This window comes from Prinia subflava, chromosome 25 (genome assembly GCF_021018805.1).
Source record: "Prinia subflava isolate CZ2003 ecotype Zambia chromosome 25, Cam_Psub_1.2, whole genome shotgun sequence".
NCBI classification, from domain to species: Eukaryota; Metazoa; Chordata; class Aves; order Passeriformes; family Cisticolidae; genus Prinia; species Prinia subflava.
This window is the reverse complement of record NC_086271.1, coordinates 5,083,910-5,098,777: the sequence shown is the minus strand read 5'-3', so window position 1 is coordinate 5,098,777 and position 14,868 is coordinate 5,083,910. Positions and strand designations below refer to the sequence as shown.

General features: G+C 51.7%; 1 protein-coding gene across 3 annotated transcripts in view; it reads right to left on the bottom strand.

Annotated features, from left to right (window-relative positions):
* TIAM1 (TIAM Rac1 associated GEF 1) overlaps positions 1 to 14,868 on the bottom strand; it is a 152,113-nt gene that overhangs the window by 111,912 nt on the left and 25,333 nt on the right. For all 3 annotated transcript variants that reach the window (XM_063419452.1, XM_063419448.1, XM_063419449.1), the window contains exon 2: positions 10,043 to 10,281. The gene's annotated coding sequence lies outside the window, so the exon portion shown is untranslated. The remainder of the gene's footprint in view (positions 1 to 10,042; positions 10,282 to 14,868) is intronic.

Here is a 14,868-nt window from a genome sequence, read left to right as displayed (position 1 = left end):
GCCTCTGATCCCCCAAGCTTCACAGGCCAGGTGCCCCTGTGCCCTGCTCCCTCTCCCTGCTTTTGTCAGCAAACTGAGGCACCACCAAGCCGTCCCCGTGCCTCAGCAACACACCCACCTCTTGCATAAAAAAATAAAATAAATTAGAGCTAAACCACTTCTGCCTCACTTATTCCAGGAGTGCTGTTCCCACAGGCCTCTACCCATGAGATAACGTGTGCAGCTCCTGAATCACCATCTCCTCCATCTGACACTGACACCCAGTTTTAGGGCTGTTTTCCCATCCACCTGCCAGGTCCCTCTTCCCTGTGGTACCTCCCCTGTGCTCTTGCCCAACACCTGTGTCTGACCCCACCCTGCTTTTCCTCACATCACACCTCCGACACGCTCTTGTCAACTCATGGTTTAGTCACTGTGAGCACGTCCAAGCCCAGCTGTCTTTGCCAGCAAGACACCTCTATCTCCGTGAGAAGATCAGCCCAGCTTCCTGGATCCCTGCTCCCAGGACGTCTGGGACAGCCCAGGGGCAGGCAGCGCTCTCGAGAAACACCAGCCAGGGCAGCACAGGCGACCCCAGAGGCTTTGGGCTCATCCTGCAGCAGCTCCACTCCAGGAGCACCAACGGACGTGGAGAGGAAAGGAAGGATTAAGACAAATGGCTGTGCAGATGTGTCAGTAAAATCAAGCTGCCCAAACTTACAGCAACTCGGTTCTGGAGCATTAAAAAGTAATTTAAAAAACTGAAATCACCCTGACACTCAAGGATGTAATAATTTTTTTTTTTCTTTCCTGGAAAACATGCCAAGGGAAACAGAGAGCAGGTCACAGGCAGCCCCAGCCACGCTCCACCAGCACCACCAAAGCTGCTCACAGAAGTTTCTCCTCTTTTCCCTCTAAGGCCAATGGCTGCTTTGGCTTCCCCAGGGAACAGCCCACCTCACCTTGGGCTTCCCCACAGGAGTCATTCCCAGGAACAAGGCTAGAGTTCACTCATGACATTGCCCTGCAGGGAATAAACCCCTATAGCATGTCTGGGAATGATCCCAGCTGCCTCCTGTGGATCACATCTTCTCCCCAGCCCTGGAGCCCCCTGCACTGCTCTGGCTCTGCTGTTTGGCTCTGCCCCCACGGTCAGACCCTGGGGTGTGGCTGTGCAGCCCCTCACCCCTGAATCACCGCTTCCAACATCCGCTTCTTCTCCTCCTCCTCCTCCTCCCTCTCTCCCTCTCCATCTGGCCCTTTCCCAGCAGCCAACAAGCCCAGCCTTTGTCCTCCCCTGCAGGCACCTCTGATCCCCGTGCCCTCTCCCCACCCTGCTCCCCACTGCACCGTGGCATCCAAACACTGCAAAGTTTAGGAACATCTAAGAGTTTCTGGGGGGAATTTAAAGAATAGCCCTTGAGTGTGTGCTGAGTGGTTTTATTTCAGACAGAGCTTTAACCCACTGACTGTGGGCACGTTCCTCACCTCACCTGTCACCCAGCTCGCCCCACCTCACCACGTGCCCTTCCTCATGGAAAACCTGGACCGGGTCTTTGCCCACAGTTTCTGCTCTGCAAGCAACTCCCCAGGGCAGCAAAGCCTTGCAGAAACATCTGCAGGTTCAGCAGGCTCCCCTGCCCTCCCAGCACCGTGAATTGGCTTCCACAGGAGCCTCTGGAGGAGCCCCTCTCCTCCAGAGCGCTGCAGCTGCAGATCAAACAGACCAAAGAGGGAAACCTCCCCCTGCTCCCACTGCAGCTTTGCCTCCCCTTCAGCCTCTCTGATGTGCTGCCTCTTTCACTGCTGCTCCCTTTCCTTTCGCTGCTCCTGCCCACGGCTCTGGCCTTTGATTACGCCATCAGCTCCATCACAGGAATGTTTTACCAGTGCCTGCCTGGCTCTCCTCGTCCCTCAGACTCACTCTGTGCACCTGCTCCTCCCAAGACACCTTTTCCCAGTGCAGGTGATGGCTCTCTTTGTGGCAGGGCTGGAGATCTGAGCTGTTCAGGGCTGAGCACAGCCCCTGTGGCAGAGCCCCGCTCTGGGAACAGCCCGGTAGCACGCAGGAAGGTGGCAATCTGCACCAGATCTCTGTTTGTACACATTCACACACACAGAAACGCTGCTGAGTGCTTTTTGAGAGGGAGGTGGGACCAGAGAGCTCCTCTAACCTACACAATCCTACCATTCTGTCAGCTTCTTGTAAACAAAATAATCCAGGCTGGAGCTGGAAGCGGCTGCTCACTTGACAGCACAGCAGAGAGGTCTGGCAGCTCCGGGTCCCCTCTGCTGAGGCATTTCCCTTCTCAAACCCATCACAACTCAGACAAGGACATCAAAGGTCTCTCCCTAGTGCTCTACCCTGGAAATCCTCCCGTAAGGAAGGAGATAATTACACCTGCTTAAGGCTCAGGAACATCACCACAGTGCAACATGCAATTACTGTAGCACCTGGAAAGATTGGATAGAGAAATCACCAGTGAACATCCCCACTGCTCAGAAAACTCTTCATGCTTTTCCCTTTCCCCAGTGCTTTCTGACAGGGAAGGGAGGGCTGATTTCTCGAGACAGGCTATCTCAACCCAATCTTTAATTTTCCTTGGCAGCCTGTTCCCAGGCCAAAGGTGTCCATGCCTTCCAGGGGCATTTTCCAAAGGAGCAGTTCTGCCCCTGGAAAGTGAGGAGCTCTCAGCCAGCACCAGTAAGAGAGAGATGATGTTCAGTGTGACAATGAGACTGTCAGTGGGCTCTGAAATGTCACTCCCACACCTCGCAGATGCAGTTGGCTCATCCCTAGTTTCAGAGGAATGTACTGGAGCTCCTTTTGTAACTGATACAAAATGTTTCACCAGGCTGCAGCTTTAATTTGGGTAAAAAAAAAAAGCTCTCCTTCCCTTTCCATTGAAAGGCATTTTAATTAATTTCTTGAACATATTTAAGCTGTTCCATCCTCTTAAAAGACACTTTTCTAGGGACAAACCATGTCCTTAAGTAAAACCCATATGGCACCAAGATGAACTAAAAAAGCCCCAAAACAACACAAAAAACCCCAAACTGCTATTTTAAGAAGGTGGATCTTGCACCTATCATCATTCTTGTCCCTGACATTGCCAGGACTTAGATCTGTGAATAACTCTGGAAGGATAACCAGGACAAATGTTTGTATAATGGCAGCTTGACAGGGTAACTTGTTTTGAAACAAGCATGCAAGATAAATCACAACTGGAATGACAGGAAAAAACCAAGCGAGAGGAGACACCAAAAACCCGTGGGAGAAAGATAACACAAGTTCCACGGAGTTCTGGTATCTAATCTTACAAGTGAGCCCATCATTTCAGTAGCAAAAATAATCCATTAGATGAGCTCTTGTTTTTAGCATCCATTTTCAATCCATATAAAAGTTGTCCCAAAAAGCCTTAAGCACCACCCCTGCAATCTTCACATCCTCTCTATCCCTTCACATTTCTTGCTCCTCTCTGGCCAAATGCAGGTGGAAAAGGAGGAAAGCCCTACAAAGCAACCCAGCTTCACTGTATCCTGAATCCTGGATACACAAAAATGTGGATGTAGAATGCAAAACTTATCCCTGAGTTGATATTTCACTCAGAAATAAAGCTTCTGTTTTTATCCTGGGGCAACTCAACCTCCCCTCCTTGCCAGTCCTAACTCGGAACTTTGTGCCGTGAACTTTCCAAGGGCCCAGATCTGTACACCCCTGTGCTGCTCCTCATCAGCTAAACACACCACATTTGTCCCCTGGGGTTGGAACAACACTATTTGCTCCCTGTTCCATCACACACAGTTTAAAAGTGCCCTTGGTTGGGTTGGTTATCTGTTTTAAAACTAAGGCAATGGTCACTTCATCACTGGCAATAAAACCAGCTTGTCCTTAGAACTCATCACAGCTCTGTAAATTCTCTTCTCTTTCCACAGGAGGCTGAATTTTCTTCTTGGAGAAAACTGGTTATGAACAAATATTCCCTCTACATAAAACTAAATCAGCCCATGGATTGGCTGCTGATATTTGGTTGGAGAAAGGAAGGCAAGCACACCCCACACCAAATCCTGGGCAGTTGTTCTCCTCCATTACACTAACACTTGGCAGGCTTCCAGTGTAAAATTTATGCACTAAAATTAGCTCTCACAATTGCAATCAATTGCAACAATCAAGCATAAATAATTCCAGGGAGAGGAAAAAAACAAAAACGAAGAGGTGAGCATGGCAAACAACGCCAGAGCACTGCAGTGGCTCCTCCATGGGTCCATCCAGGTGCCCAGCAGAGTTTTCCTGCCTGTTGTTGGTAGGGCTGCAAATGCAGCACCTTTTACCCTCCTGTGTGCTGTACCACAGCCATGGCACAGTGCCAGAGCTTTCTGCAGGTTTGCTTCTCCCCCCATGAAACAACAACTGGTGAAACTCATAATAAAAGTTACATTGCTTGGAAGGAAAGGCAGAAAATGTATATAAACTCCTGGCAGCCAAACACATATGGTAGGAGTATGCTGGAGAACACAGAATGCTCCAGAGAACACAAGGAATTACAAGCCCTCCCTGGGTAATTGAGTGTAAATATTACAGCTGATGATCTCCTCTCCCACATGCAAATAAATATCTGTGCCCCCCCTTAATCTGGGCCGTCCTCTGTCTCCTTGTACCAACAATCTACATAACTTCTGGCCCCTGAGAACCTACATCTTGCATGTCATCACACAGTAAAACTCAATTACCTGCCACTGTTTCCGCTCCCTTCTGGGGCTTGTGTTGCATTTCTCTTCCAAACAGGTCGCAGCTGTATTACAGAGGAGCAGAGACAGACAAACAAGCAGATGGTGTTGGAGGCACATTTTGGTGCAAGAAGAACAGGAGGCTGGCATGGCACAGCCTGAGCAAACCAGCTAAGCCCTGGGTACCACAGCAATGTCCCCTTTCCTCAGCTCCCTACAGCTCTTCTGACCCACGCCTGTCCCACCAAAGACCAAACCAAGCATAAACCCCTCATCTTTCCCATCACCTAAAAGCTGTTTTAAACCCAGGCACACCGGGAACATTTGGGATTATTTCATATTTCATAAGAGAGTGCTTACACTTCCAATGGAACTGCAAATGATAGAAGTTACACACAAAATTTAGGGGTGAAGTCTAGTTACCTAAAATTCCTTTGCATCAAGAGCAAAAAAGATTTAGGGAAGGACTTTTTAGAAAGGTATGAGCTACCTGGGATAGTTTTAAATACAGCAAAAAGTGGAGATAGCTAGAGGAAAGGATCTGGAGGAAAATGAAGCTGATGATCAGGAATGGTGGATGTAACCACACACCAGGCAGCAGGACGCCCTCCAAAAGAAATGGAGAGAGAATCTCTGCAAAAAAGCTTTGCCACAGCAGAAGATGACTGCTGAACAATTCCCCATGAATCTCACACTGCTATGGAAATGCAGCGATATCCCAAACACAGGAGAGTAGAGAGACAGGGAAAAGAAAAAGGCCACCCTCCAAAAGAACCTTAAAATATTTCCTGTGCTGACAATCACAAAAACAAACAGCAGCAGAGAGCCGTGTTCCCAGAAAGGAGAGCCCTCCTGGAGTGGCTGCCCTGCTCCTTGGGAAAGACCTGTGCTGCCCCAGGGGCACCAGCAGCCTCTCCCGCAGAAATTCCAGCCCTGGATGGAACTGGGAGCACCCAGAGCCACCTCCTGAGCTTGAGAGAGGCTCTGCCACCCTGGCAGCAGCTATTTCTGGAGATCTCTCCGGTTGCTAGGGCACACTCCCAGCAATAAGCACCATCCTCCAGGCAGGGTCTTGTGTGCCAGTCAGGAGAGGGGGAAGGAGCTGAGAGGAGGGATGACTAAGCAGGGGAACGTGAGAAACCAAACAGAATGCCAGCCTGGGGAGAAAAACATGGCCATGGCTCCCATCAGCTGAACTCCTACGTGAAACAAGCCTGGCTGGAGCCAACAGAGCCCAGATCAGCTTGAAGGCATTTCCAAAGGCTGTACAAGTCCTCCTGCTGCCCCCCAGGCAGGAATAGCTCCATCCAAACAGCAGCTCTGAGCCAGAGCGTGTGTTCATACAGCTCTCCTGGACTGCTGCTCCTGGTGCTTTACACCAGGGAGCCAGCAAGGCAGACAGAGAGGAAGCCACTCAGCCCTCAACTGCACACCAAGTCTCCTGCAAAATTAGGAAATTGCTCCAGATGCTCAAAACCCCACAAATAACTGATGGATCAGGTTTCTAGGAGCTGTATGCATGGACAGCTTCTCATTTTCAAAATTACTGGAGCCTTGGTTTACACCAGCCTCTTACACATCTGGATAGTCTTACATAGTTTACACAAGACCATGACAGTTTTCTATCCTTTTCTATCTCTTATTTTGAGCTTTCAGCTCAAAAACATCTTTAGAAAGTTAACAGGGCAAAGGTGGTAAAGAGAGGCCAAAGCTGGGAGGTATAAACTCTGTTCCATTTTTTCCACAAACAGCAAAGAGACTCACACAATAATCTCACTTAGGCTTCTAAATAACTCAGTTTTGAAAAATGGGGTTTAAACACCACTGAAACCTAAGACCATGAAGAGAAAAACATATGTGCACATGGACTTAAGAAAGCAAACAGCTTTTCAAAACAGAACTCCTCTGACACACTCCTAAGGAAAGTGTTTTTTATTTAAACCATCATCAGCTGAAGGGCAGGAGGACTCCACACATGTCAGCAAGAACTCCCACTCCACACAGGCAAAAACACTGGCACTAAAGTAAACTAATCGCTTCCTAAGCTGCTAAGATGCCATTCTAAATTACTATATATACATCTATGTATGTCCGTGTGATTCTTGGACAGGAACATATCCACTTGTCAAGTGTAGGGCTTTTTAAAAATAACTTCAGGAGAGAATTTGGTCACAGGACAACATCCCTGTATAGAAAAGACCAGAGAGGAAGCCATGCTGTAATCCACGTGAAATCCCCCACAGTCAGGAGACCCAGCCTGACTGACAGAGATCCTCGCAGGTCTCCTCCAACCCTGATGATGCTGTGATTCCCTTCTCCACTCCTCATTAGAGGAAACACAGGGTAATAAACACAGGGAAGGAGGGTGCCTGCAGCATGACTGGGGTGCTGAAGTGGTGGAAGATTCCTGGAGCACCAGGAGGCTCGTGGGGAGGCGAGGGATTCACGCTTAGGGAAGGAGGATGGAGGGCACCAGGAGCTCTGAGATACACACACGGGCTCTTCCCCATCCCTCTGAGTTTAAAAGGTGCTTTCATCTGCCTCTATAAACAAAGAGCATAAAAACAACTGCCTGCAGCTGCCTGGGAAAGAGGAATTCTGGTGTCAGCTTTCACTCTGCAGCTCCACGCAGGAGAGGAGGGAGGAGATGGGAGAGGGCAGCAAAGGAACCATGCTGGATACGAGCAGGCCTGTTTCCCTGGCATTCCGGGTGAGCAGGACCGGGAATCCCCCTGCAGCAGCCACTGCCTGTGTGTGGCAGCACAGGGAACCGGGACCCAGCCTCTCTAAGGGACCCACTCCGTCTGGTGCCCTGGGGACACCGCCTGCCACCGGGCCAAGGGAGGACACAGAGGAGGCACAGCGTGGCCAGTGCCAGCCCTGGAGCACTGCACATCTGGGAGGGAGGAGGAATCCCAGTGCCCGAGGGATTCCCGGGACGCTAGCTCGCCCCGCTGGGATGCTGCCTCTGGAAGAGCGCTGGAGCTGATGGAAAGGTCAGCCTGAGCTGCTGCACTAGTGCTTCCAGCCCTCCTCTCCAAGCTGCACAGTTTCTAAATTAATCTGGTCTTTGGGCTTGTCGGCTTTTACTGCCATTTCTGAGGGCACAGCCCGGCTTTCTCGGCACGCTGGAATCCCCAGACAAGTTCACTGAGTGCTTTTTGCAGTTCGCCTCTGCCCTCGCTCATCCCGGCGCGCTCCCTAAGCGTCTCCTAAAAACCCAGGGAAGGAAATGCTCTCAGTCTGCTCCTCATCCCCCAGTCCCTGCAGGGTTTTAATCAGGACGGGCTGCCTGCTCCCCCCGGAACAGCCCTGCTTTGTGGGATTGTGCTCCACGGGTCACACCGGGGGTCAGCCTGCGCCAATCCCCCTCCCCAAATCCTGACCTCCCCACTTGAGCAGGCCAGAGGGCAAGGAATCCTGCTTCTGTGCAACAAGGCATTGTTAAAGGGAAAATTCCTCTTTTATTTTTCCCTACTTCCTTTACAAGTCTAGGAGAATTGGGATTGTTCAGCCTGCAGAAGAGAAGGCTTCGGGGTGACCTAATTGCAGCGCTCCAGGACCCGAAGGAGCTGCAGAAAGGATGGAGAAAGACTTTTTAAAAGGGCCTGGAGTGACAGGAGAAGGGGGGATGTCTTCTCACTGCCAGAGAGCAGGGTTAGATGGGATTTTGGGGAGGAATTCCTAGCTAGGAAGGTGGGGAGACCCTGGCACAGGGTGCCCAGAGCAGCTGTGGCTCCCTCTGGATCACTGGCAGTGCCCAAGGCCAGGCTGGATGGGGCACGGAGCACCCTGGAACAGTGGGTGGCACTGGATGAGCTTTAAAGTCCCTCCCACCCAAAGCTTTCAGTGACTCTGTGGTTCTGTGATCTGTGTGCCTATTGCCCCACAGCAGAATTCATCCAACACCCACCAAAACCAGGCAGGAATTTACTGACCCCGCTCAGGCACTGCGGGGACTGAGCCAAAGCCTGGAAACCTGCACTGGCCAGCCCATCACACCAGAGCCCCTTCCCCAGGCCAGCCCACCACACCAGAACCCCTTCCTCAGGCCAGCCCACCACACCAGAACCCCTTCCCCAGGCCAGTTTCACTTAAGGACAGGAAGGGGAAGAAGGAAATAGTAAAAAAAGGCATTTAACTAATACCTGGAAACTCTGAGTTAAACTAATCAGCCACACTGGGGCAAGAGCACACAGTAACCACCCAGACATAACCCATCTTGCCCTCCTGGCAGGGTCAGCTGCCCAGATTTAACAGCCCACAGCTGCCAGTGCTGGCAATTTGCAACTGGAAGCTCTCGGGGAGGGCTGGTTAATGGCTACACTGTGGAATTCCCATGTCTTAGTGTTACACTGGCAGCTTGGCAGTGAGGGAAACCCTGAGGGAAAGCCAGGCAGCAGGGGAATGGGGGCAGGAGAGAGAAGATCCTCTCAGACATGCCCAGGGCAAGGAGAATCAATTCTCAGGAAGGTGCTCCCCTTCCAGTGGGGCTCCAGCCTTAGCAGAAACAAAGTGGGCCTGCAGATTCCCAGGAAGGGAATGCAGAGACATCCTGCAGGTGGGAAGGGATGCAGTGACATCCTGCAGAGCCCCAGGGTCACACAGCACTGCAGAGACACCGTGGCCACAGCACGGGTGGGGCAACGCCATCCACCCTCCTTCCACCTCCTCCTGCCCTCCAAAACAGGAGGGTGAGGGTTGTGCAGCAACCCCAGCACTGCTTCCACCCTCCTCCTGCACAGTCCTGGTGCCACAGGTAGGGACCAGCAGCCTTCACAGGGCCAGACTGCCAGGAGACACCTCTGCTCCACCAAAGCCCACGAGCAGGCCCAAGGGCACGCACCTCAATGAGCATGGGGCAGTGCCAGCCACGGGAAAATCCCAAATCCTCCATGGGAGGGCAAGCCCAGCACTGGCCAGGGCTTAGAGACACACTGGAGAAACCCCCTCCTTGCAAATCATCCTTGTAAATATGGTGTGGCCAAGCCCCAGGCATCCAAACCTTGAGGTCTGCTTCTCACCTGGGTTTTTCTGAGGGTTTTTTCAGTGGGTTGGTTTTTTAACAGCTCCTGGGTCCATGTGACAAACTTTGGGCATGTGAGACTTGAATGCTCATGACTGAAGAGGGAGAGGAAAGGGAGGGACATGTGATGGGACACATATGATGCCACAACAGACACCCACATGTTAAACTATAAAAACCTAAGAGGAGGGATAGCACACAAATTTTGTCCCATAAGCAGTGAAGCCTTAATTTTGTCTTTCTTGAAAACACCTCAGTCACTAAAGAAAGAAAAAAACAGAAGAATGGAGTGATGTCATCTGTACTTACCTTGGCAAGAGCTCTTGTTTTCCAGAGGTCTGAGAGCTCCTAGGTGAGCACAGAGGGACAGAGTTTGACAGTGCTGGCTGCAGAGGTCCCTGGAAGGCAGAGGGGCTGGGTCTTCCCTCTGGGCAGTCCCATTGACAACGGATTTCAGCCTTCACGGTTCCTCCCTTGGCTTCTCGGTGGCAGAAGGGTCTGGAGAGGAGTCCCAGGGTGAGGACAGCCAGGAGGATCCCGGGAGCTGCCTGCAGAGAAAGCAAACACGGGGCTGACACGGGGGCTCCTGCAGCGCTCAGGGCTGCGGCTCTACTCGGGGAGAGCTGCCATGGGAACTGCAGGGAGCTGCTGTGCTCGGGGCATAGAGCCCACTGAGAGCTGCTCACAGCAAACACCTGAGCTGCACTCCAGGCTTTCCATTCCCATGTGCTCCCCAGAAGAGGCCAGTCCCACCCAGAGGCTACAGCAGGCTTCCAAACAAAGCCATTTGGACCTGTTCCTACAGCTACAGCCAGGTGGAAGGAAGGAATGCATCCCCCACTGGAGGGTTTGGTCCCCGAGGGACCACGAGGCTCAGCAGGCTGCCAGCCCACATCAGCCCAGAGCTGCAGAGCCTCCAGGACCAGCCCCAGTCCTGCAGGGCCCACAGTGAGTGGAGTGACCCAGTAATCCAATTAGGCTGCCTGGAGACATCAGCCATAAGGAAAGGAGAAGGAAGGGAAAAGGAACAGGAAGAAAACTCTGCCTAAAGCGAAGTGCATTCTCATTACTGCCCCAGCCTGCAGCTCAGGCAGGAGCTCAGCTGGGAGAGCCCAGCCTGGACCCCCGGCACCAAGAACAGGAGCTGCCCAAAGCTGCTGGAGCCAGGCAGGAGGAGACAGCCCTTCCTAACCAGCCTGCTCAGGAAAGCTTGGAATGGTGACTCCAGCCTGTCCCAGCTGCTTCCCTGGCCTCCCTCACACAGCAGGCAGCCACTGCCAGGTTCTCTGAGGAGTGCAGCATCCAGAAAGCACGTGGCTGCAATGGGCCATGGGGATGGTCCTGGGAGTCCCTCCAGCTCCAGGTATTCCACCATTCTGCCATCATTCCTCATGAACACAGCTGGGGCTGCTCCTGGGAGCCCTCCTCCCTCAGGGGGCCTGTTCCCTCCTGTCCATCCCACCAGGTGCCCAGCTCCAAAGAATATCCACCCTGTGGATGTCTCTTATCAAACAAACATAAACAAGCCCAGGAGAAAGCAACCATTCATCTTTAAAGGCCACAGCCCCCAGCAGGAGAAGGGAAGCGCAATTTGGGAAAAACCCCACCATGGCAAAAAGGAGATTTCTGGGCAAAACAAGTGTTCAACTGCCAGTGGTTTGCACATGCCTAAGAAATGAGCATGGCCAAAGGGCTAAAAATATATTTTAGGAAACTTTCTAGCTGGACTCTGGCTTCTGCTGAGACAGGAGGTCATGACAGACTCAAACCCAGAGCAGGAGATCACAGCCACCAATGGATTTGTTTGTGGGTGTAAAGCTCAAAAGCACAAAACCATCACATCAGCTCCCATGCTGGAATGCCAGACAGCATCATCTGGGAGATGGGAAAGCAACAAAATTAAAGAAAAAAGCCATATAAATGCCATTGCTCTGGAAAATCAGAATTCTTAATAGGAAAGCAAACATAAGGCTTGCTCTAGCTGATGATAACTATCAGCATGTCAGGGTTTCTCTATTATTGTAGCAAAAGCATCTTGCCTGAGCTGCAGGAGTTAAAAATGCAGAACATCCTGACTTCCCAGAGATAATTCTGCAAACAAGGAGTGACAAGGATGCACTTCCACCACTGATTTCTTTCATGAATAACTTTATCAGCACTTTCACTCCGCAGGGAGATCCAGCTGTTCCATCAAGATGGATTCACAATCCCAGATCCAGGTTTGAAAGCACGACAGGCTGAGGAGCTGGCCATCAGCTCCTCTTGCTTAGAAAACTCCTTCTCCCGAGTTTTACCCAAAGAGACCCTTTTCTCTGTATCCTGTGACACACATGAAGAGCAGGCACCAGTGAACAGTCTGCCAGGCTACCAACCCCTGTGCCAGCGTGGCCAGCAGCTGCACGGGCCCAGGGAGGCACCAAATCCTCAGCAAACACAACATTTTTGTACCCTCTCCACGGACGATTAGCAACGGAGCCCAAAATGTCAGAGCCCGACTCTTAATTACCGAAGTCGGCACTTAATGACTCCAATTACAATTTCCAGTGATTTCTGAAAATTGGATTCTCCACTACAGTTGCTGTGTTTAAATGAGTTTCTCACCTCATTCGTGGTAATTATACTCTGACAAACTAATTTAAAATACAGTAGAGGTTTCTAAAATACTACTTAAAAATTTAAGAACAAAACATTGCTTAAGCCTCCCTCTTTCCACATTTTTTATCATGTTCCTTTCAGGGCCCAGGAAGCAGGGAGTTAAAAATGAGAGACATAAAGGACGGTATTTTGTCCAAATGCCATAAAAAGGGTGTTTTACAAGTGGGAAACAGTTTTATTTCTGTTATAGAAACTCACTGACTTCTCCTTTCATCCTAAACCCCCCCAAAAGCTGCCCCTCTCAGGCTCCCCATCAGCAGAGCCCCAGAGGAGCCCAGCAAGGAGGAGATCCATTGGGAAGGGATAAATCCACGTCTGAGGCACAGCTAACAGTCCTGTCTGCCACCTGCATGCTGACACCTACCACCAACCCTGCCAGTGGGGCGAGCCTGGCTCTGCAGGAGGAACTGCACCCACCTGGGGATGCCTCCCCTCTACTGAGGAATGGTTTTCAAGCTCCTGTTCACAGCCAGGAAAAGAAATGGAAAAGGGCAGGAGAGTTCATTTCAAGAAATGAAGCCACGAACAGAAAGAACACATGAAAATGTGTTATTTTAGGGCTCGTATGATACAGAGCGCATCCATTTCTCCAGAGCCTGCCTTCTCCAGGCATTTTTCTCCCCCAAAAAAGGACAGAAAAGCCACTAACATCCCCCGATCCCTTTGCCAACCTCTGGAGTCACAGATCCAAAGCACAGAGGCCAGAGCTGCAGCAGCCTGGCAGGAGCCACGGGAGCTGTCAGATGCCTACAGGAGCCCTGGCAAAGCTGAGGTGGCTGTGCCACACAACTCCATCACAGGAGCGAGCCCCAGCCCCTGGACAAACTCATCCTGATCCCTGCAGGAGCAGGGCCACTGCCACAGCTAGCAGGGACATGGCAAAAGCCCCCAGAGAGGGGGGGGCTTCTCTGAGGGGAAGGTGCAAACAGGGTTTCAGGGTCTGAGGGATCCCAGTTGCCCCAAAGGAGCGATGACAGCCCTAGAGGGACGCTGGGTGCCAGCCTCCAGCTCCTCACAGGGACACCAAGCCCCCACCAGCTCAGCACAGAGCAAACCTGCTGCACTCATCCTCCATCACTGTCTGAAGCTGACAGTGTCACAGCAGGCAGCTCTCTCCCTTCGCTCCCCTGACCATCTCTCCCCCTCTCCTGCTTCCGCTGGATAGACTTATTCCCTGCCAACTGAAACAATGCATGTTTTAAAGATCCCTTTCAAACTCATATTACTCATCACCCTCCTCACCTCCCGCCACTGGTCCAGGAGAAAAATCATCTCAGTGCCCCTTTCCACAAGGGTCAGATGATGTCTTAATGAATGCTTTCCTTGCTTGGTTGTGGTCATTAGGCACACTCTGCCATTGGTGGCTCTTTATGGCTTCAGCCTAAGTGGTAAAATCCATATGTGAGACTTTGCAGAGGCTTTGCACAGTGTTCCCTGTGCACAGGGGTAGTTCAGGAGGGCAGGGACGCACAGGGTCACGTCCCCACTGTGGCACAGGGACAACATGCCCCTGGCACAGCTGCTCCTTGCAGTAATACCTTTTCATTCTGCTCGTCTCTGCTTTATTTTTGTTCTCATCTTTCACAGATTCCCATTACTCAGCAGTGGTTGTAAGATTTTATGTTCACATATGGTTTAAAGAGGTGGCTGTTTAATGTTCCCTATATGTAAATAACTACATGCTGCTCCAGTCCCTGCTGAGCAAGTGAAGGAATGATTAGATTATAAATCTCCAGCACAGAAACATGCCAGGTTGGTTTTTATCTACAAACACATTAGAGCTTACACTGGGTTACATTTTCTATCTTCCCTTTTACCCACAAATTCCCATTGCTTTTAATGAGCACATAAAGCAACCAGCAACAGGAAAAATGATCCCAGAAAGCAGGAGCCCAGGGGAGCAAGGATCCCACGGCCAGCCCTCTGCTGAGGCAGGGTTTTCAGCACCACAGTGCAAAGCTGAACCTGGGATGTCAGTGGGTGCCTGGGAGCCCCATGGCAGAGTGGGGAGCAGCAGCCTGACCCCTGTGCTGGCACTGCTGGGGCACTCGAGTGCTGTGTCCTGTGCTGGGCCTCTCCTGACAAGAGACCTGGAGGGGCTGGAGCGTGTCCAGGGAAAGGAACAGAGCTGGGAAGGGGCTGGAGCCCCACGAGGGGCTGCGGGAGCTGGAAAGGGGCTCAGCCTGGAGAAAAGAGGGATCGGGGGGACCTTGTGGCTCTGCACAGCTCCTGACAGGAGGGGACAGCTGGGGGGTCAGGCTCTAGGAACAGGGACAGGAGGAGAGGGAACGGCCTCAGGCTGGGCCAGGGGAGGCTCAGGTTGGACACCAGCAGGAATTTCCCCATGGAAAGGGTTGTTAAGCATTGTCAGGGGCTGCCCAGGGAGGTTTGGAGTGCCCATTCCTGGAGGTGGCACTCGGCTCTGGGCTGGGGACAGGGTGGGCCTCAGGGGTCTTTTCCAGCCTCAACGATTCTGTGAT